This window comes from Panulirus ornatus, chromosome 19, assembly GCF_036320965.1.
Source record: "Panulirus ornatus isolate Po-2019 chromosome 19, ASM3632096v1, whole genome shotgun sequence".
Classification (NCBI taxonomy): domain Eukaryota; kingdom Metazoa; phylum Arthropoda; class Malacostraca; order Decapoda; family Palinuridae; genus Panulirus; species Panulirus ornatus.
The window spans coordinates 26,405,226-26,427,003 of NC_092242.1; the positions used below are offsets into that span (position 1 = coordinate 26,405,226).

A 21,778-nucleotide genomic window follows, 5' to 3' on the forward strand; every position below is an offset into this window, starting at 1 on the left:
CGATCACACAAAATCTTTTTCACTCCATCTTTCCACCTCCAATTTGGTCTCCCACTTCTACTCGTTCCCTCCACCTCCGACACATATATCCTCTTGGTCAATCTTTCCTCACTCATTCTCTCCATGTGCCCAAACCATTTCAAAACACCCTCTTCTGCTCTCTCAACCACGCTCTTTTTATTTCCACACATCTCTCTTACCCTTACGTTACTTACTCGATCAAACCACCTCACACCACACATTGTCCTCAAACATCTCATTTCCAGCACATCCACCCTCCTGCGCACAACTCTATCTATAGCCCACGCCTCGCAACCATACAACATTGTTGGAACCACTATTCCTTCAAAGATACCCATTTTTGCTTTCCGAGATAATGTTCTCGACTTCCACACATAGAGAGAGAGAGAGAGAGAGAGAGAGAGAGAGAGAGAGAGAGAGAGAGAGAGAGAGAGAGAGAGAGAGAGAGAGAGAGAGAGAGAGAGAGATAAATATCTAAGACTGAATGCATAAAGAAAGATGGGAGATAACTTTAGCACATGCTGAAGACTTAGCTATCCCAACTGAGAACGAGAAAGACATACAGGATGCAACGGACTTGTGGTCAGATCGTTTGAACGGAAACAGAATGAAGATCAGTGGACGTAAAACGGAAGTGACGAATATTGTTGGAAACGACAGTGAAAATGCAAATAAACAACAGACTTATTAAATATATTACAAACTTCAGTATGATATTCTTTACGTTGAAAGATGGAAATGCACCATTCATATGAAAACAATATGCAGTACCATTCTAAGCCCCATGGATCACAATCATGGTCACTCACAACCAAAACAAGTTCATATATCTGCGCTGCCGAAATAAGAGCGCCGAGGCTATGCAAAGAAGTGACAAGAATGGCTAGGATGGGAAACACCAAGATTAGAGAGGATTTGAATGTTATAATTCTACTAGAAATGACTGAAGGAACAGCTCAGAGGTTATGGTCATGAGTAAAGAATGAAAGGCAAGAGGTGTATCAAGTATCTAAACTGAAGTCCTAAGGGATGACTTCCAGCAGGACCGTCCAGAATGAGATGGATTGAAGGCATCAGTAACTGGCTTAGAAGAAGAAGGAAGACACTGGAATGAATTGTGGTTAACAGAAAGTACGACGACAGGAACTAGTGGAGAAGGTCGAGTGGGTCTTCGGCTACTGATAGCCACTGAATCTAACTGGCTTCATAGCGAGAAAGGTGAGACAGGTTGTGAAAAGATTTTTGTGTGTGGGTCCGAGTGTAGCTCAGCTGTCTCTCTCTACATCGTCACATGCTTAAGCCAGTTCTTAAGACACTCCACTTCTATGATGATGAACAAGTGGGTGTATGTATTGGTCTTATTATTACGAAGAACTCATCTTACAGGTGCGTACGAGGCTGAGGACGGCTGTGTTGCTGAGGGTCAACGTGAGAACTCTCCAGACCAGGTACGTGTACGATGCACTGCCAGAGGGAGACTGGCTCCGATCCACGGTGTGTGTGGTGTTGGTGAACACCGAAGCTTATCTCTTGCATCATGCTCCTCGGCCCCACACCATACGTCATATGACGTCACCCATGGCCTGCTAGTAATGTAACCTTACGATTCACAGTAATAATATAATACTTAGGAATATATACATCTATTTTATTTATTTTTTATTTTGCTTTGTTGCTGTCGCCCGCGTTAGCGAGTTATCGCAAGGTAACAAACGAAAGAATGGCCCAACCCACCCACATACGCATTTATATACATACACGTCCACACACGCACATATACATACCTATACATCTCAACGTATACATATATATATATATATATATATATATATATATATATATGTATATATATATATATATATATATATATATATATATATATATATATATATATATATATATATATATATATATACACACACACACAGACGTATACACATATACACATGTACATAATTCATACTGTCTGCCTTTATTCATTCCCATCGCCACCCCGCCACACATGAAATAACAACCCCCTCCCCCTGCATGTGCGCGAAGTAGCGCTAGGAAAAGACAACATGGGCCACATTCGTTCACACTCAGTCTCTAGCTGTCATGTAATAATGCACCAAAACCACAGCTCCCTTTCCACATCCAGGCCCCACAGAACTTTCCATGGTTTACCCCAGACGCTTCACATGCACTGGTTCAATCAATTGACAGCACGTCCACCCCGGTATACCACATACTTCCAATTCACTCTATTCCTTGCACGCCTTTCACCCTCCTGCATTTTCAGGCCCCGATCACACAAAATCTTTTTCACTCCATCTTTCCACCTCCAATTTGGTCTCTCACTTCTCCTCGTTCCCTCCACCTCTGACACATACATCCTCTTGGTCAATCTTTCCTTACTCATTCTCTCAATGTGACCAAACCATTTCAAAACACCCTCTTCTGCTCTCTCAACCACTCTCGTTTTATTACCACACATCTCTCTTACCCTTTCATTACTTACTCGATCAAACCACCTCATACCACATACTGTCCTCAAATATCTCATTTCCAGCACATTCACCCTCCTCCGCACAACTCTATCCATAGCCCACGCCTCGCAACCATATAACATTGTTGGAAACACTATTCCTTCAAACATACTCATTTTTGCTTTCCAAGATAATGTCCTCGACTTCCACACATTCTTCAACGCTCCCAGAACTTTCGCCCCCTCCCTATCCTATGATTCACTTCCGCTTGCATGGTTCCATCCGCTGCCAGATCCACTCCCAGATATCTAAAACACCTTTCTTCCTCCAGTTTTTCTCCATTCAAACTTACCTCCCAGTTGACTTGTCCCTCAACCCTACTGTACCTAATAACCTTGCTCTTATTCACATTTACTCACAGCTTTCTTCTTTCACACACTTTACCAAACTCAATCACCAGCTTCTGCAGTTTCTCACACGAATCAGCCACCAGCGCTGTATCATCAGCGAACAACAACTGACCCACTTCCTAAGCTCTCTCATCCACAACAGACTGCATACTTGCCCCTCTTTCCAAAACTCTTGCATTCATCTCCCTAACAACCCCATCCATAAACAAATTAAACAACCATGGAGACATCACGCACCTCTGCCGCAAACCAACATTCACTGAAAACCAATCACTTTCCTCTCTTCCTACACGTACACATGCCTTACATCCTCGATAAAAACTTTTCACTGCTTCTAACAACTTGCCTCCCACACCAAATATTCTCAATACCTTCCACAGAGCATCTCTATCAACTCTACCATATGCTCTCTCAAGATCCATAAATGCTACATACAAATCAATTTGCTTTTCTAAGTATTTCTCACATACATTCTTCAAAGCAAACACTTGATCCATACATCCTCTACCACTTCTGAAACCACACTGCTCTTCCCCAATCTGATGCTCTGTACATGCCTTCACCCTTTCAATCAATACCATCCCATACAATCTCCCAGGAATACTCAACAAACTTATACCTCTGTAATTTGAGGTATATATGTATATGTCTGTGTGTGGATATATATGTATACGTTGAGATGCATAGGTATGTATATGTGTGTGTCTGGACATGTATGTATATACATGTGTATGTGGGTGGGTTGGGCCATTCTTTCGTGTTTCCTTCCGCTACCTCGCTAACGCGGGAGACAGCGACAAAGTATAATTAATATATATATATATATATATATATATATATATATATATATATATATATATACATTCTTTTGTCTTTTAAACTGTTCGCCATTTCCCGCGTTAGCGAGGTAGCGTTAGGAACAGAGGACTGGGCCTTTTTTGGAATATCCTCACCTGGCCCCCTCTGTTCCTTCTTTTGGAAAATTGAAAAAAAAAAAAAAAACGAGAGGGGAGGATTTCCCGCCCCCCGCTCCCTCCCCTTTTAGTCACCTCCTGCGACACGCAGGGAATACGTGGGAAGTATTCTTAATTCCCTATCCCCAGGGATAATATATATACATATACATATATATATATATATATATATATATATATATATATATATATATATATATATATATATATATATATTTATATATAATATATATATATTGGAAAGGATCACAATTTTGCGCGTGATCAAAACGCTTATCGTGTTTCATTTTTCCCCGTGGACTCAGGAATATATATATATATATATATATATATATATATATATATATATATATATATATATATATATATATATATATATTTTTTTTTTTTTGCTTTGTCGCTGTCTCCCACGTTTGCGAGGTAGCGCAAGGAAACAGACGAAAGAAATGGCCCAACCCACCCCCATACACATGTATATACATACGTCCACACACGCAAATATACATACCTACACAGCTTTCCATGGTTTACCCCAGACGCTTCACATGCCTTGATTCAATCCACTGATAGCCCGTCAACCCCGGTATACCACATCGCTCCAATTCACTCTATTCCTTGCCCTCCTTTCACCCTCCTGCATGTTCAGGCCCCGATCACACAAAATCTTTTTCACTCCATCTTTCCACCTCCAATTTGGTCTCCCACTTCTCCTCGTTCCCTCCACCTCCGACACATATATCCTCTTGGTCAATCTTTCCTCACTCATTCTCTCCATGTGCCCAAACCATTTCAAAACACCCTCTTCTGCTCTCTCAACCACGCTCTTTTTCTTTCCACACATCTCTCTTACCCTTACATTACTTACTCGATCAAACCACCTCACACCACACATTGTCCTCAAACATCTCATTTCCAGCACATCCATCCTCCTGCGCACAACTCTATCCATAGCCCACGCCTCGCAACCATACAACATTGTTGGAACCACTATTCCTTCAAACATACCCATTTTTGCTTTCCGAGATAATGTTCTCGACTTCCACACATTCTTCAAGGCTCCCAGAATTTTCGCCCCCTCCCCACCCTATGATCCACTTCCGCTTCCATGGTTCCAAACGCTGCCAGATCCACTCCCAGATATCTAAAACACTTCACTTCCTCCAGTTTTTCTCCATTCAAACTCACCTCCCAATTGACTTGACCCTCAACCCTTCTGTACCTAATAACCTTGCTCTTATTCACATTTACTCTTAACTTTCTTCTTTCACACACTTTACCAAACTCAGTCACCAGCTTCTGCAGTTTCTCACATGAATCAGCCACCAGCGCTGTATCATCAGCGAACAACAACTGACTCACTTCCCAAGCTCTCTCATCCCCAACAGACTTCATACTTGCCCCTCTTTCCAAAACTCTTGCATTCACCTCCCTAACAACCCCATCCATAAACAAATTAAACAACCATGGAGACATCACACACCCCTGCCGCAAACCTACATTCACTGAGAACCAATCACTTTCCTCTCTTCCTACACGTACACATGCATTACATCCTCGATAAAAACTTTTCACTGCTTCTAACAACTTTCCTCCCACACCATATATTCTTAATACCTTCCACAGAGCATCTCTATCAACTCTATCATATGCCTTCTCCAGATCCATAAATGCTACATACAAATCCATTTGCTTTTCTAAGTATTTCTCACATACATTCTTCAAAGCAAACACCTGATCCACACATCCTCTACCACTTCTGAAACCACACTGCTCTTCCCCAATCTGATGCTCTGTACATGCCTTCACCCTCTCAATCAATATCCTCCCATATAATTTACCAGGAATACACAACAAACTTATACCTCTGTAATTTGAGCACTCACTCTTATTCCCTTTGCCTTTGTACAATGGCACTATGCACGCATTCCGCCAATCCTCAGGCACCTCACCATGAGTCATACATACATCAAATAACCTTACCAACCAGTCAACAATACAGTCACCCCCTTTTTTAATAAATTCCACTGCAATACCATCCAAACCTGCTGCCTTGCCGGCTTTCATCTTCCGCAAAGCTTTTACTACCTCTTCTCTGTTTACCAAATCATTTTCCCTAACCCTCTCACTTTGCACACCACCTCGACCAAAACACCCTATATCTGCCACTCTATCATCAAACACATTCAACAAACCTTCAAAATACTCACTCCATCTCCTTCTCACATCACCACTACTTCTTATCACCTCCCCATTTGCGCCCTTCACTGAAGTTCCCATTTGCTCCCTTGTCTTACGCACTTTATTTACCTCCTTCCAGAACATCTTTTTATTCTCCCTAAAATTTAATGATACTCTCTCACCCCAACTCTCATTTGCCCTTTTTTTCACCCCTTGCACCTTTCTCTTGACCTCCTGTCTCTTTCTTTTATACATCTCCCACTCAATTGCATTTTTTCCCTGCAAAAATCGTCCAAATGCCTCTCTCTTCTCTTTCACTAATACTCTTACGTCTTCATCCCACCACTCACTACCCTTTCTAATCAACCCACCTCCCACTCTTCTCATGCCACAAGCATCTTTTGCGCAATCCATCACTGATTCCCTAAATACATCCCATTCCTCCCCCACTCCCCTTACTTCCATTGTTCTCACCTTTTTCCATTCTGTACTCAGTCACTCCTGGTACTTCCTCACACAAGTCTCCTTCCCAAGCTCACTTACTCTCACCACCCTCTTCACCCCAACATTCACTCTTCTTTTCTGAAAACCCATACAAATCTTCACCTTAGCCTCCACAAGATAATGATCAGACATCCCTCCAGTTGCACCTCTCAGCACATTAACATCCAAAAGTCTCTCTTTCGCGCGCCTGTCAATTAACACGTAATCCAATAACGCTCTCTGGCCATCTCTCCTACTTACATAAGTATACTTATGTATATCTCGCTTTTTAAACCAGGTATTCCAAATCATCAGTCCTTTTTCAGCACATAAATCTACAAGCTCTTCACCATTTCCATTTACAACACTGAACACCCCATGTATACCAATTATTCCCTCAACTGCCACATTACTCACCTTTGCATTCAAATCGCCCATCACTATAACCCGGTCTCGTGCATCAAAACCACTAACACATTCATTCAGCTGCTCCCAAAACACTTGCCTCTCATGATCTTTCTTCTCATGCCCAGGTGCATATGCACCAATAATCACCCATCTCTCTCCATCAACTTTCAGTTTTACCCATATTAATCGAGAATTTACTTTCTTACATTCTATCACATACTCCCACAACTCCTGTTTCAGGAGTACTGCTACTCCTTCCCTTGCTCTTGTCCTCTCACTAACCCCTGACTTTACTCCCAAGACATTCCCAAACCATTCTTCCCCTTTACCATTGAGCTTCGTTTCACTCAGAGCCAAAACATCCAGGTTCCTTTCCTCAAACATACTACCTATCTCTCCTTTTTTCACATCTTGGTTACATCCACACACATTTAGGCACCCCAATCTGAGCCTTCGAGGAGGATGAGCACTCCCCGCGTGACTCCTTCTTCTGTTCCCCATTTTTAGAAAGTTAAAAAAAAAAAAAAATATATATATATATATATATATATATATATATATATATATATATACATATATATTATCCCTGGGGATAGGGGAGAAAGAATACTTCCCACGCATTCCTCACGTGTCGTAGAAGGCGACTAAAGGGGAAGGAAGCGGAGGGCCAGAAACCCTCCCCTCCTTATATTTTAACTTTCTAAAAGGGGAAACAGAAGAAGGAGTCACAAGGGGAGTGCTCATACTCCTCGAAGGCTCAGATTGGGGTGTCTAAATGTGTGTGGATGTAACCAAGATGAGAAAAAGGATAGATAGGTAGTATGTTTGAGGAAAGGAACCTGAATGTTTTGGCTCTGAGTGAAACGAAGTTCAAGGGTAAAGGAAAAGATTTTGAGCGATCGGGGCCTGAACATGCAGGATGGTGAAAGGCGTGCAAGGGATAGAGTGAATTGGAACGATGTGGTATACCGGGGTCGACGTGCTGTCAATGGATTGAAGCAGGGCATGTGAAGCGTGTGGGGTAAACCACGGAAACTTTTTTGTTTTTGTTTTGCCTAGATGTGGTAAGAGAGCTGTGGTTTCGGTACATTACATATGACAGCTAGAGACTGAGTGTGAACGAATGTGGCCTTTGTTGTCTTTTCCTAGTGCTACCTCGCGCGCGCGGGGGTTGGGGGATGTCATTTCATGTGTGGCGGGGTTGCCGCGAAAATGGATGAAGACAGCGGGAGACAGCGTCAAAGTATAATATATATATATATATATATATATATATATATATATATATATATATATATATCAGTAAGAGCTATCAAGTTCACCTTAACAAGACAGTGTACCACCCATGCCTCCCACATACCTCATCGTTCGCAAATTTAACTTAAGCGGCGTGAATCACGAAATCATTTGTTGCCTGTGGGCTTACAGCCATGGAGAGCATTGTGGGGGAAGTGTGGGTCGTTCTTCGATTGTCGGGGAAAGATAAACAAGTCGCGTTTATTCCTCCTTGTTCGGTGAGGAGAGAACTCTTCGGATTCCATATTTGCTTTCTGCTGATCGACATTCATATACTTGATCGACATAACGTACGGATATTAAATGATAGGTTAGCCACTCTCTGTGTAGGGTATAAGCGATGATCTCATTTGTAAGCTGTGTTCGTTTGTCAGGTACATAGGTCTGCTTACAGTCAAGCCACTTTATCTTGTTGCCTGATAAGATACGTAGCTTTATTGCCATCATGAAACAATATCTCCTCAGAGCGTGCTTATCACATGTTACATAAAGTAATAAAGTCTACAAACTAATTTGGTTGATAAAGCATAACATTTTGCACGTCTGTGTGTTTTTTACTTCATATTGATTGCTGAATGTTTAATATGATATCATGATTATTAAACATAATATATCTTAAGTAGTACTCTATAATACAGGGCGTCTTAATTATGACCTTAATTTTCGTGGTGAAAGCAAAACTGTGTTGAAAGCAAAACTGTATATTCTGTTCTCTCGGTCATAAACTTCTATCTTTTACAAATGTCGAAAAACGCTCAAGTTGTGACCCATCGATTATGAACCTGGACTTCGATACGCAGAAGGAAGAAGGGTGAGTGGGCGGGTGGGGGGTATCACAAGAGGTAGGTACAATGAAGATAGGAAGCAAGTGAACACGACGAGGGGTGACTGGGAGACAGCAAAAATAAAAAAAAAAAACATTCTATAAAAATTCTAACTCCTGTTTGAATCTCGGCCCGGCATAGCCCAACCGACAGTGGACCTAGACTCTCTATCTCTCTGGCAAGCGAACTAGGCTACGTCATGAGGCAGAAAGTCATGGCTACACTCTATCGGGATGGTCATGTGAGTCATCCTTTCAAGATAACCAAGGTCGCACAGGCAAACACATGATGATCCGACTGTGGCCATCACAGATGAAATGAGGAAGAATGAGGAATGGATTGGCCAACAGTGAACAAGATACAGAAACTAGACACACATAGGATAAGAAGTAATCACAGGCGTGATCATATCACCTAATCTAAGAAGCAGGAAAACTAATGCAGCCCAGATATATTGTGATGACATGCACGAGACTCGCTTCTCCTCCTGCTTTACCAGTCCTCACCACACAGCCAGGCACGAGAGGACCAACATGTATTATATAGAACTAAAAACCACATATCACAAGATCGAGAAAACGAACTTATCCAAGGGCCAAACTTGACTGTATTCCTTGGGGTAAAGAGGGGGGTATCGGAGCCCGACAAATCCTGCCTGTTCTTGTCATTAGTCTAAGATTGTGCTGGTATCACGTTTTTAGACATAACTGACGATAATTACAATTCATTACTAAAAGAAAAATTCGTTCAAAATTGCTTGATTACCAACAACTCATAAAAATTCCCTGACGGTAGTCCTATTTCTGATATTAATGGTGTGCATCGCCCTTTCCCCGGTGTATTTTCGCCTCTGAACTAGTCATAAAAAATCTACGAATAATTTCCGTAAACTCACTCTTTCCAACCCAGCAGATATAAACACATTACAGGAAAACAGTGAGATCACTTCAAGTCTATTGGCAACGATGTGTTCCACTGTTGTGCGAAGTCTGGCGGCTTCAGGAAACACAAGCTTGACAGGTGAATTTACTAGAGAGGTCTGTACAGTAATGCTGCAGGATACGTTCTCTTATCACCACAAGATAACATTCCAACGCGAAACCTCCTGCCACTCAGACTAGTAACATAACTGTACAGAGAGACACTACTTTCACACCACCAGAGAGCAGCACTCGCTCACGCACTGCTTCACTGTTTACGCAAGAAGGCTACAATCACTCACTCGCACGGGTACGCACGCATATATACATAAACACCACACAGATGTTACTGTAGCGTCAGAAACACCTGAAATATATTTCCTGGAGAAAAGAAGGTCACCAGACATATTCTGCTCAACCTAACGCTGCTAATTACAGAAAACATATTTGAGAACTTGTTGAAGGTGTGCAAGGCAACCCAGATGGCAGGATACATCCCATATAGATATTCAAGATCATGATAACGATTCTAAAAGAAGGTGAATCGCCTCTTCACCCAATAGAGTTCTATCTCTCCCCTCCAAGTACCATGATAAAGTGATGAAAGGACACTCAGCTGATGTCTGAAAAACTTCTGTAAAGGTAATATTTTCATTTGAAACAGCTGTCATATATGGACCATCATTCTGTCTTGTTTGCTGGAAATATTTTCCTTTTTTTGAGCCCCACACCCCAGTAACTTTCCATCTGTGGTAAGATTTAAGGAAATAATAGGAAAATGTTTCTAGTAACAATGTATTGAATATTTTTACTGAGTATCAAAAAATTTCCAAAGTAACATTTATATACTTATAAGTCTAACACAAACATGGGCTGCAGGTTGTAAACTACAACTTACTGTTTGGGCTAAGAACTGGTAAATCTTTTAAAACAACGCTTGAGTGGTAAACGCTTTTAATTGTATATTACATGATTAACTGGTAAACGTTTCGGAATACATATGTACATGTAGTGTATATAAAAGTAATAATATGCAACATACATAAAACTGTTTTATCGTCCTCAATCTTAGACACATTATGGAAGCAGTTTGGTTTCTCTATGCCCATTTTCTTCTTGCCACGACTGGCATCGTTCCAAAATTGTACTGGATTTGTTTTGCCTTCCCTAAAATCTTACATTTTCTAATGAACGATCTGAGACCCATGAGATGGTAGACTATGCTAGTGTATAAGACCAGTAACCATGGTAGTTAACACTTAATCTCTAGAAATCCAAAAATGTCTGGTTGTCACCATAGGCCTTTTCCGACGCTCTTCTTCCGGTAATGATTTAAATCCGTGGAGTTTCTATACTCAGATGGGCTGGTAGGGTTAAATGTCTGTCGAATATCAACTATAGCGCGTACTTAGCGAATTATGATAATTTTTTACGATGTATTCAGATGTTGCTGTCTAAATACTCCCACCAGACCACGAATGCAGTGAAGGGGAAGGAATCACAAAGCGTCTTCGGGATATATAGTCACACATCCGTGTTACGGGTACCTGTATCTTCCTGCAGCGTGAAATGGTTGCTGTTTAATGTCATAATATTATTCGGAATGACAAAAGCACATTACCTAACTCATTGTACCGCGATAAATCACTTTATAATTCCTTGACTTCTACAACTTTCATAAATGAACACATCCATAGATGATTTGTGTAGATTAATCATCAGTTCTGTGGGGCCTGGATGTGGAAAGGGAGCTGTGATTTCGGCGCATTAACAGCTAAAGACTTTGAGTGAACAAATGTGGCCTTTGTTGTCTTTTCCTGGCGCTGCCTCGCTGAAGGAGAGAGAGAGAGAGAGAGAGAGAGAGAGAGAGAGAGAGAGAGAGAGAGAGAGAGAGAGAGAGAGAGAGAGAGAGAGAGAGAGAGAGAGAGATGCTATTTTATGTGTGGCGGGGTGGCGCCGAGAATGGATGAAGGCAGCAAGTATGAATATGTACATGTGTATATATGTATATGTCTGTGTATGTGGGTGGGTTGGGCCATTCCTCGTCTGTTTCCTTTCGCTAGCTCGCTGACGCGGGAGACGGCGATTAAGTATATATATACATACATATATATATATATATATATATATATATATATATATATATATATATATATATATATATATATATATATATATATATATATATGAAGGTGAAATTGCACTTCAGTAGGAGACCATACAATTCTATTTAACATGTAATTTTTCTATACATGTAGCACGACGTGTTTCGTGGAGACAATCCACCTCATCAGGTGACAGTATTTTACCAAGTTATCTAAATTCCAACATCACACTTGATTCTCACCGTCCAAGACCAATCTGTACAGACCAAGCTTTGTGCTTTGTGTGGCAGTAAACTTTGTAAGGGAGAGTGATTAAGGAAGGGTCACGCGACGGGGGATGACCTGGGTAACTGGGTGTCTTGAACTTTTTTTTTTTTATGTTTTTGCGTTTTGTCAATTCTCTCATAATGATCTGGTTGATGCTAGGGTAAGCTTTGAAATTGGCTGGGGACAAATCAAAATTCTCAGTGTTTGCAATTTCGACATTCAATGACGTTGCGTGTGCCATAATCAGCAGGGGAGGTATAATATAACAGGATTTTCCATCTTTTCGGTTTTCCTATTCAAATCAGACAACATTTACCAAAACATTTCTTCGGATTTTAGTACAGAAATGATAATCATCATGACGCTTGACTAAGTAAACAAAGAGAGTAAATCTTGTGTATTGGGTATACACGACTGTATGTGCTTGATTTATGTACATTCATATAAATCGATCGTCATATATACTGGATACACGCGTGATGTTGAGCTATTGCCTTACATTACAGAACATACTGAGTATAGAGATATATTGTATGATGTCTGATGTCCAACAATTTTATCTTCATTAGAACACCTTATACGAACTTAAGTATGCTTGATAATGTGCGACTCATGTTTGCCTCAACCTACCCCATGCTATATGCCCTTCACCAACACCATCGCAGAAACGATTTATCTATGACTATATTTAGATAGATAAAGCCATGTGCCATTAGAGAAAATACTCACTTAGGGAACGTCAAAAAGACAACTGTATTTTCGGATAGAAAAGGCAAGCTTATGAGCCCTGTCATTCTATCCTTCAGTACAGGAAATGCCGACCCTGGATGTGACACAATCGCCCTATCTTCCCCGTGTTGGTAACGCCTCTATCATATCTTATCAGAGCTGAGTCTGATAACCTTGTCATTTTACTCTTTGAAAGAGTGACATCGTTCATACTGGGGAATGTTAGGCAACTGAGGATATTCCCAGTGTCTAATAATCATTTTCCGGCCACTTCTATGTTACAGATATTCTACTGGAAATTTTTGGATGTTATGGTTTTCATCGTGTGCCGCTGCAAGATCCCTCCCACAACAGATGAAATGATCGCATATTTTGGGTACATGATGTTCACGAGATTAGGTATTGTTTGTTTCTAATCAAATGATTGTTTACTGAGGAGGAATGAAGAATATTTAGTCAAGTTAAGGGCAGTAAAACTTAAATACTTCCTCACCTTAATTCTAGTCAATCAACCATCAGCCTATCTCCATTAAAAAAAAAAAGGCGTAGAACAGGCGTAAGACACCTCTTTAGGGAAATACCAAGAAAAACAAGGAAAATCAAAAGACTGAATTACAATTCAAATAGCGTATGATGATGAAGTAGAGAAAAAGTCTTCAAAAGATAATTCCTCTCTTTCCCACAGAATTAAGGTTAGGTAAAGGTAATGGAAATCTCCTAACTATATGGGAAAGGTTTTGGGAGTTAAAGAATCAAGGAGTTTGTTTGAGGACTCTTGGTTGAGCGGGGAAGAACAAGCTCAGAAAAGAAAGAGGCAGGAAAACAACAGATTCCGTGATGTAACTTGGGTGCTCCATTGTCAGGATAGACCACAAGCCAGGCAACTGTTGCTTCACATTACTGCTGACCTGAAATCAACGATGAGGTCACCACTAAGTTCACAAAACATTAAAAATGGTAAAAGTGTGGATGGGTATTGAGATCTATTACCAAAAAGATGAATTCGACCGGCATTCAATTTACACCATTATTAGAATCAAGAGATGTTAGGGTCAATATGTTCAGAATCAAGAAATGTGTAGTTCACCAAGTGTTAGTTTTCTAGTCGGTATACCATAGTGACAATGTCTGTTGCTAATTTACCAGACGAATGTTTTCCTCGTAGCTCAGGAACGACCCGAGGTGATAAGGAACTTCCGCTTTATATGTTTCAACCTTCTCCTCAACGCTGCCATCCTGAACGATCACATCACACGACGCCGAGAGCAGATCAGAACCTCTCCTATCTTAGATCAAATGCCGTAATTGTGGTATTTCTACGAGTTCAGCAATGGAGTACGTCAACCTTTGAACGTCATGTAAATGTTGTAAAAAATGAAAAAAAAAATATCCCTAGGAAGCTAGTTATAAATCCTGTAAGATAGGGAAAAACAGAGACTATTTTGAGGCGAAATTAACGACTGTGATTGAAGGAGAGCTAACCTTGATGTATATGATTATCTAAAGATTTTGACTCTTTAACCGGATCTGAGCTGGATAAATATTCATAAAGATGATAGAGTCACAACCGTCACATGGGAAGCCTATAGGCATTACACTCTTCCGAAATGATGAGTAGCTAACACCAGTGGAAGAATGGCGTCTCTTGGTGTGTCCTCCTCACCCTTCCTCCTCTTTTTTGCTCCTCTATATCTTTCCTCCCTCCATGTCTACCCCTATTATCTGCCTGAAAGCACGGTATTACCACGAGTCGGGAACGCGACCCTGAACAGTGTGGGTGTAATCTAACAGCGACCGTTTACGTAAACATCATTATATTGAAAGTCGAAATGTTCAGTACGACGCAGTATGCTGGGTGAAGATAGGATATCACTCCCACGCAATCTAGACAGAAATCAACGGAAGATTCACTTGCTAACATATTTCTAAGCTAAGTTAGGTGAGATGAGGTTGATCTTGCAACTGAGCCCAGCCTGACTAAATCTAGCCTCACCTACCTTAGAAAAACGTTGAGGGGTGAGTCTTGTGATGATCCAAACGCAGAGCACGTTTCGTGTTGTGATGCTGTGAAAGAATCGTGAATAATGAATCTTTGCAGACCGTTGATAGATTAATGACTCCATGACAGGCTGATCTCCACAAATCAATTTCAGCACCAAAATCTTTTTAGCCTTTGCTGACCATGAGTCACACGCGGGTCGATTCTAATAAGATAACCACTTCATGAATTCACTTCTTATATTTGGATATTCTTGAAAAACGACACAATAGTAGCACACATTTCTGACGCAATATTAGATGCTTACCAATATGAGAGAAAACGTACCATTCCAGAACAATACTGTTTCGAGGTTGTGGTAACCCCCTGTTGGAAAATATAGACTACCGAAATGGAAGATCAAGTTACTACACAGATTCTGTGAAGTAGTAAGCATATTTTACATATTTTTCGGTTTATGTTGAAATATATAAGTGTGAGTGACTTATAGGGCTTATGAACAATAAGTACAAACATGATCAACGAATACGACAAAAAATATCACAATAAATCAACATATGTCAACCACAGTAAGTAATACAGGTACACCAACCTCCGTCGCGAACAGCACTAATATACCAATATCTATCGACCATGGTCTCATAATGTTTCCCAAAGAGTATTACAGAAACTTGTGTTAACTACTGTACATATAACTTAAATGAGTTGGACATGAGTTAGGCATTATCAGTCAGCGCCGTGTCAACAACCGTGAAAAAAGCAATATCACTTCACCTGACACAAGTCACGCCTAATACTAGGCACAGATGAATCATCGTTTTTCCTTTCAGATGATGCCAATACGAGAAGCGTTACTTACAGTTTTCTAGCAACGTTGTTGTGGACAAGGGCCAGTAACTCCTTCACTCTCGTGTGGTAACGTACGAGAGAAAATGTTGCCAACTCAGCCGTCAAGGACCTACTGGCGTCAACGTCGTGGGCACTCGGTGTTATCAAGCACTTATTCCCACTAGGTTCTGGTATGATGACCATCATAACTGTATTACCTGGGAATGACGAGGATCGCGATAAGTAAGCTTTTGGACCGAGATGTAATGACGGACGATGATAGTTTCAGGGGAGTGATTTGTGTTTATTTCTAGAGGTTAGAGGTATATGATAAACAGAGATGCAGCCATAAGGCGAATAGCACCACAGTGTATGAGATGCAAATACCTACGGAAAGTAATACCAGACGTACGATAAAGCAGAATGATCCAAGATGTATATAGATAGAAGCAAGCTGGACTATATATACGAAGAGCTGAAGGGATATTTCCGAGGAGGGTATTTTGAACACGGCATAGAACTTGAAAGATAACAGGTTTCCTGAGGAGTGTAGATAACATAAAATTGCAGTTGGAATGGATATATGGACATACACACTTGGATAAAGTCTCAGCTTTATAAAAAGCCTTGTAAATTCATTTGAATTTAGTCCCGGCACTTCTGTCTTAGTTTTGACACTAAACGCCCTTCAATAACAGTTGAGAAATGGACGCAGTTGCAATGGTCACAAGAGTATGAATCTCTCGGCAGTAACTTTCTCAGATGTGGTAGAATAACGTCTTTTCAAAAAAAAAAGAAAAAGATTCTAGATTCGTTAAGGTATTATCAGAGTCTCAGGTTAAATATTGAAAGGAAAATAGAGGTTGTCAAAAGAGCACGTGACACTGGGGAAAGTGTGGGGAGTGTGGGGATAGTGTGGTTTGAACATGTTAAGAGAATGAATGAAGGAAAATCTGTAAATTATTTGAAAGAAATCAGTGAGAAGATTTCGAGGGAAGAAGGCAGGGTAAAAGATCAGTTCTCGAACTTTAATATCATTTTCTCAAGAAAACAGTTTATGTGTAACGCAGTGTCATGTTATCTACCATATATGTCTTAAGATGGCTGGACTATGTTTCCCCAGTTATATACATGTTGCTTAAGCTGTGTAAGCTATCTAAACTTATTATGTACTTGTTATATAAGCTGTGTAAGCTATCTAAGCTTGTTATATACTTGTTATATAAGTTGTGTAAGCTATCTAAGCTTGTTACATACTTGTTATATAACTTGTGTAAGCTATCTAAGCTTGTTAAATACTTGTTATATAAGTTGTGTAAGCTATTTAAGCTTGTTATGTACTTGCTATGTAAGCTGTGTAAGCTATCTAAGCTTGTTATATACTTGTTATATATGTTGTGTAAGCTATTCAAGCTTGTTATATATTACAGAAATACAAAAACAAGGAACCTCATCATGAGCAGCGAGCTATGTAAACGGTAGGTTGCACCACAAGAATCCAACTTAAAGTATGTATTCAAACATCAAACAGCAAACATCATCACCATAAACAACGACCTGAAAGACCAGCTGTGTGGAGTAGGAACAAAACAACATAGTCACAACAGGAGAAGAGTTCTTCCTTGACCCCACAACTCAGCGCAGCAGACAAAGAATTAAAAGGAAAAAAGAAATAGACAAAACGAAAAGCAGAGAACTCAAACCTCTACATTATCCTCAACACAGAAGACAAACAACGCGCGCTTAACAACGTCCTCTACGACACTGCAAAATTTCAGAAGGTCGCACGATTCCCACACAACTCAAGACCAAACTGAACAAACTCATCAGCACCATCAACACACTCAAGGGCAAACAGTGGTCGACACCCATCACAAGACACCACACATCTGTCAACGTCAAGACACAAACCCCATCATTTCTCAGGTCATCACTCCAGCACACAACACAGTCAGAGAACTTAACATCATGAATCGCTTTAATCGCTTCACTGCAACATACGTAGTCATTTCCGCGGATGAATTACTTCAGATGCTCCACTGCTGCAGGTGGGCTCAATGCATCTGACGTCGAAAGCCTATTCACCAACTTTACCAGAGACGCCACAATCGACAACATCTGAGAAAACGTTCACATCCACCTAGGGCTTCACCCACCACATCACATCACCCTACAGCAACTCCTGCACCACGCAACCTCCAGTTCGACACATCGACAGCTCCCTTTACTGCCAAACTGCCGAGTGGCTACAGGCTCTCAACTGAGAAGCACTTTAGCTGCCTTCTGTATGTGTCAACTCGAAAAGAATGTCCTACTAGAAGGATCACTACGCACATCCACGTACTGCAATACGTCGATGACATTTTCATGATCATGAGAGCTGATGCACACATCAGCCATCTTGAGACAATCACGGTAGATAACTCAGTTCTGATGTTCACTCATGAACTGAGCGTTAACAACAAGATATCTTTCCTCCATGATATGGTGAATGGCAATACATGACAATACATGTTGGGCAATACATAACAACCCAACAGACCTCCACGGCCTATGTCTACATACAACAAGTGATTGTCCTAAACGCTACGAAACTGGAATCGTTAACATACTACCACGCCGAGCATACAAGACTGCATCGAACTGACATATACTCCACGAGGAAACAAAATGGATCAAACAAACCCTCATTAATAACGGCTAAAAGACCTTCGACTTCGACGGACATCTAAAATACTTCATGCAAAAGAATGTCACAGCGGCAGAAACTCCAAATAACGCAACACACAAAACATATTATGGCAACCAAATGACAATAGTGGTTCGAACAATGTTATATGGTTGCGAGGCATGGGCTATAGATAGTGTTGTGCGGAGGAGAGTGGATGTGCTGGAAATGAGATGTTTGAGGACAATATGTGGTGTAATGTGGTTTGATCGAGTGAGTAATGAAAGGGTAAGAGAGATGTGTGGTAATAAAAACACTGTGGTTTGGACACATGGAGAGAATTAGTGACGAAAGATTGACATAGAGGATACATGTGTTAATGGTAGAGGGAAGGAGAAGTGGGAGACCATATTGGAGATGGAAGGATGGAGTGAAAAAGATTTTGAGCGAGCTGGGCCTGAACATACAGGAGGGTGAAAGGCGTGCAAGGGGTAGAGTGAACTGGAACGATTGAATTGGGTCGACGTGCTGTCACTGGATTGAACCAGATATGTGAAGCGTCTGGGGTAAACTATGGAAAGGTCCGTGGGGCCTGGATGTGGAAAGGGAGCTGTGGTTTCGGTGCATTACATATGACAACTAGAAAGTGAGTGTGAACGAATGTGGCCTTTTTAGTCTTTTCCTGGCGCTACCTTGTTGGGCGGAGAGAGGGGGGGGATGCTATTTCGTGTGTGACGGGTTGGCGACGGAAATGGATGAAGGCAGCAAGTATAATTATGTACATGGATGTCTATGTATGTATTGTTGAAGTGTATAAGTATGTATATGTGCGTGTATAGGTGTTTATGTATATGTATGTGTATGTGGGTGGTTGGGCCATTCTTCGTCCCTTTACCTGTGCTACGTCGCTGAAGCGGGAAACAGCGATTGAGTATTATATATATATATATATATATATATATATATATATATATATATATATATATATATATATATATATATATATAGAATAAAGCAGCAGGGGCAGTCTCATGTAAACAGCACTGTATATGAGAACATAACCGGTATAAACACCTCATGTTTGACCCCTACAGCTCGCATATTATGAATGATGATCAATATACGAGTGTGCATGGAGGACATTCTGGTTGATGACCACAAGAATGCTCTTCAAACCCTAAACTTACAGATGCTCAGTTGGCCAGTTTGAGTTACATAGAGTTACATAGGCACACAGACCACACAGACCCAAGGTCCAAGCGAGGTGGTTTGACTTTAACACTGCTTAAAAAAAAAGGAGTCTAGTGAGGCGCAGTGGAATATATGCGTCAGGTTCTACTATCTATATCTCTATCTTTTTTCTTTTCTTTTTCCCATTCTTTTCTACACTACACCTCTCAAGAATCATTCAGTAACCCACCCATTCATACCCTTTAACTCGCACACTCTGTTTCTCCATTTATCAATTAAGAAAGCTGTTTATAGCTTTACCTTCAGGTGCCTGCAACCACAGGAGGTATGAAGAAAACAGAGAGCATGAGGGGAGTAAGAAAGAAATGGATCGTTTCGAGCGAAGACTCAGCGTATGTTACAATAACAACATTTTTGTAAGACACAAACGAGCAGGGGAGGGACCGTCGTCAAGGCAAGGATCCAAACTAGGCTGGGACCTGCTGATCAGTCTTCATCAACAGCATCAGTGAGATAGTCTGAGCTGGACCTGGCCACCAGCACCTGTTGTCTCCCACTGAAGGTTCGTTCACGCTCCTTATCTATCTGATACATACTATGTCATACAACAATTTCTCTTTATCTTATATATAAATATATATATATATATATATATATATATATATATATATATATATATATATATATATATATATATATATATATATATATATATATATATATATATATATATACATATATATATATATATATATATATATATATATAACCAGGAATACTCAACAAACTTATAACTCTGTAATTTGAGCACTCACTCTTATCCCCTTTGCCTTTGTACAATGGCACTATGCACGCATTTCGCCAATCCTCAGGCACCTCACCATGAGTCATACATACATTAAATAACCTTACCGTAAACCAGTCAACAATACAGTCACCCCCTTTTTTAATAAATTCCACTGCAATACCATCCAAACCTGCTGCCTTGCCGGCTTTCATCTTCCGCAAAGCTTTTACTACCTCTTCTCTGTTTACGAAATCATTATCCCTAACCCTCTCACTTTGCACACCACCTCGACCAAAACACCCTATATCTGCCACTCTATCATCAAACACATTCAACAAACCTTCAAAATACTCACTCCATCTCCTTCTTGTACAAAGGCAAAGGGGATAAGAGTGAGTGCTCAAATTACAGAGGTATAAGTTTGTTGAGTATTCCTGGTAAATTATATGGGAGGGTATTGATTGAGATGGTGAAGGCATGTACAGAGCATCAGATTGGGGAAGAGCAGTGTGGTTTCAGAAGTGGTAGAGGATGTGTGGATCAGGTGTTTGCTTTGAAGAATGTATGTGAGAAATACTTAGAAAAGCAAATGGATTTGTATGTAGCATTTATGGATCTGGAGAAGGCATATGATAGAGTTGATAGAGATGCTCTGCCGAAGGTATTAAGAATATATGGTGTGGGAGGCAAGTTGTTAGAAGCAGTGAAAAAGTTTTTATCGAGGATGTAAGGCATGTGTACGTGTAGGGAGAGAGGAAAGTGATTGGTTCTCAGTGAATGTAGGTTTGCGGCAGGGGTGTGTGATGTCTCCATGGTTGTTTAATTTGTTTATGGATGGGGTTGTTAGGGAGGTGAATGCGAGAGTTTTGGAAAGAGGGGCAAGTATGAAGTCTGTTGTGGATGAGAGAGCTTGGGAAGTGAGTCAATTGTTGTTCGCTGATGATACAGCGCTGGTGGCTGATTCATGTGAGAAACTGCAGAAGCTGGTGACTGAGTTTGGTAAAGTGTGTGAAAGAAGAAAGTTAAGAGTAAATGTGAATAAGAGCAAGGTTATTAGGTACAGTAGGGTTGAGGTTCAAGTCAATTGGGAGGTAAGTTTGAATGGAGAAAAACTGGAGGAAGTAAAGTATTTTAGATATCTGGGGGTGGATCTGGCAGCGGATGGAACCATGGAAGCGGAAGTGAATCATAGGGTGGGGGAGGGGGCGAAAATCCTGGGAGC

At 40.6% G+C, this 21,778-nt stretch overlaps 1 protein-coding gene across 3 annotated transcripts in view; it reads right to left on the reverse strand.

Moving 5' to 3' along the window:
• Positions 1–16,092, reverse strand: part of LOC139755467 (phospholipid-transporting ATPase ABCA3-like) — a 154,521-nt gene extending 138,429 nt beyond the window's left edge. Inside the window, exon 1 of one of the 3 annotated variants that reach the window (XM_071673802.1) lies at positions 15,942–16,092. The gene's annotated coding sequence lies outside the window, so the exon portion shown is untranslated. Of the gene's footprint in view, positions 1–1,405; positions 1,555–15,941 lie in introns of those variants that run through there. The other 2 variants (XM_071673801.1, XM_071673803.1) reach the window with 2 other exon arrangements.
• Positions 16,093–21,778: the final 5,686 nt, after the last annotated feature.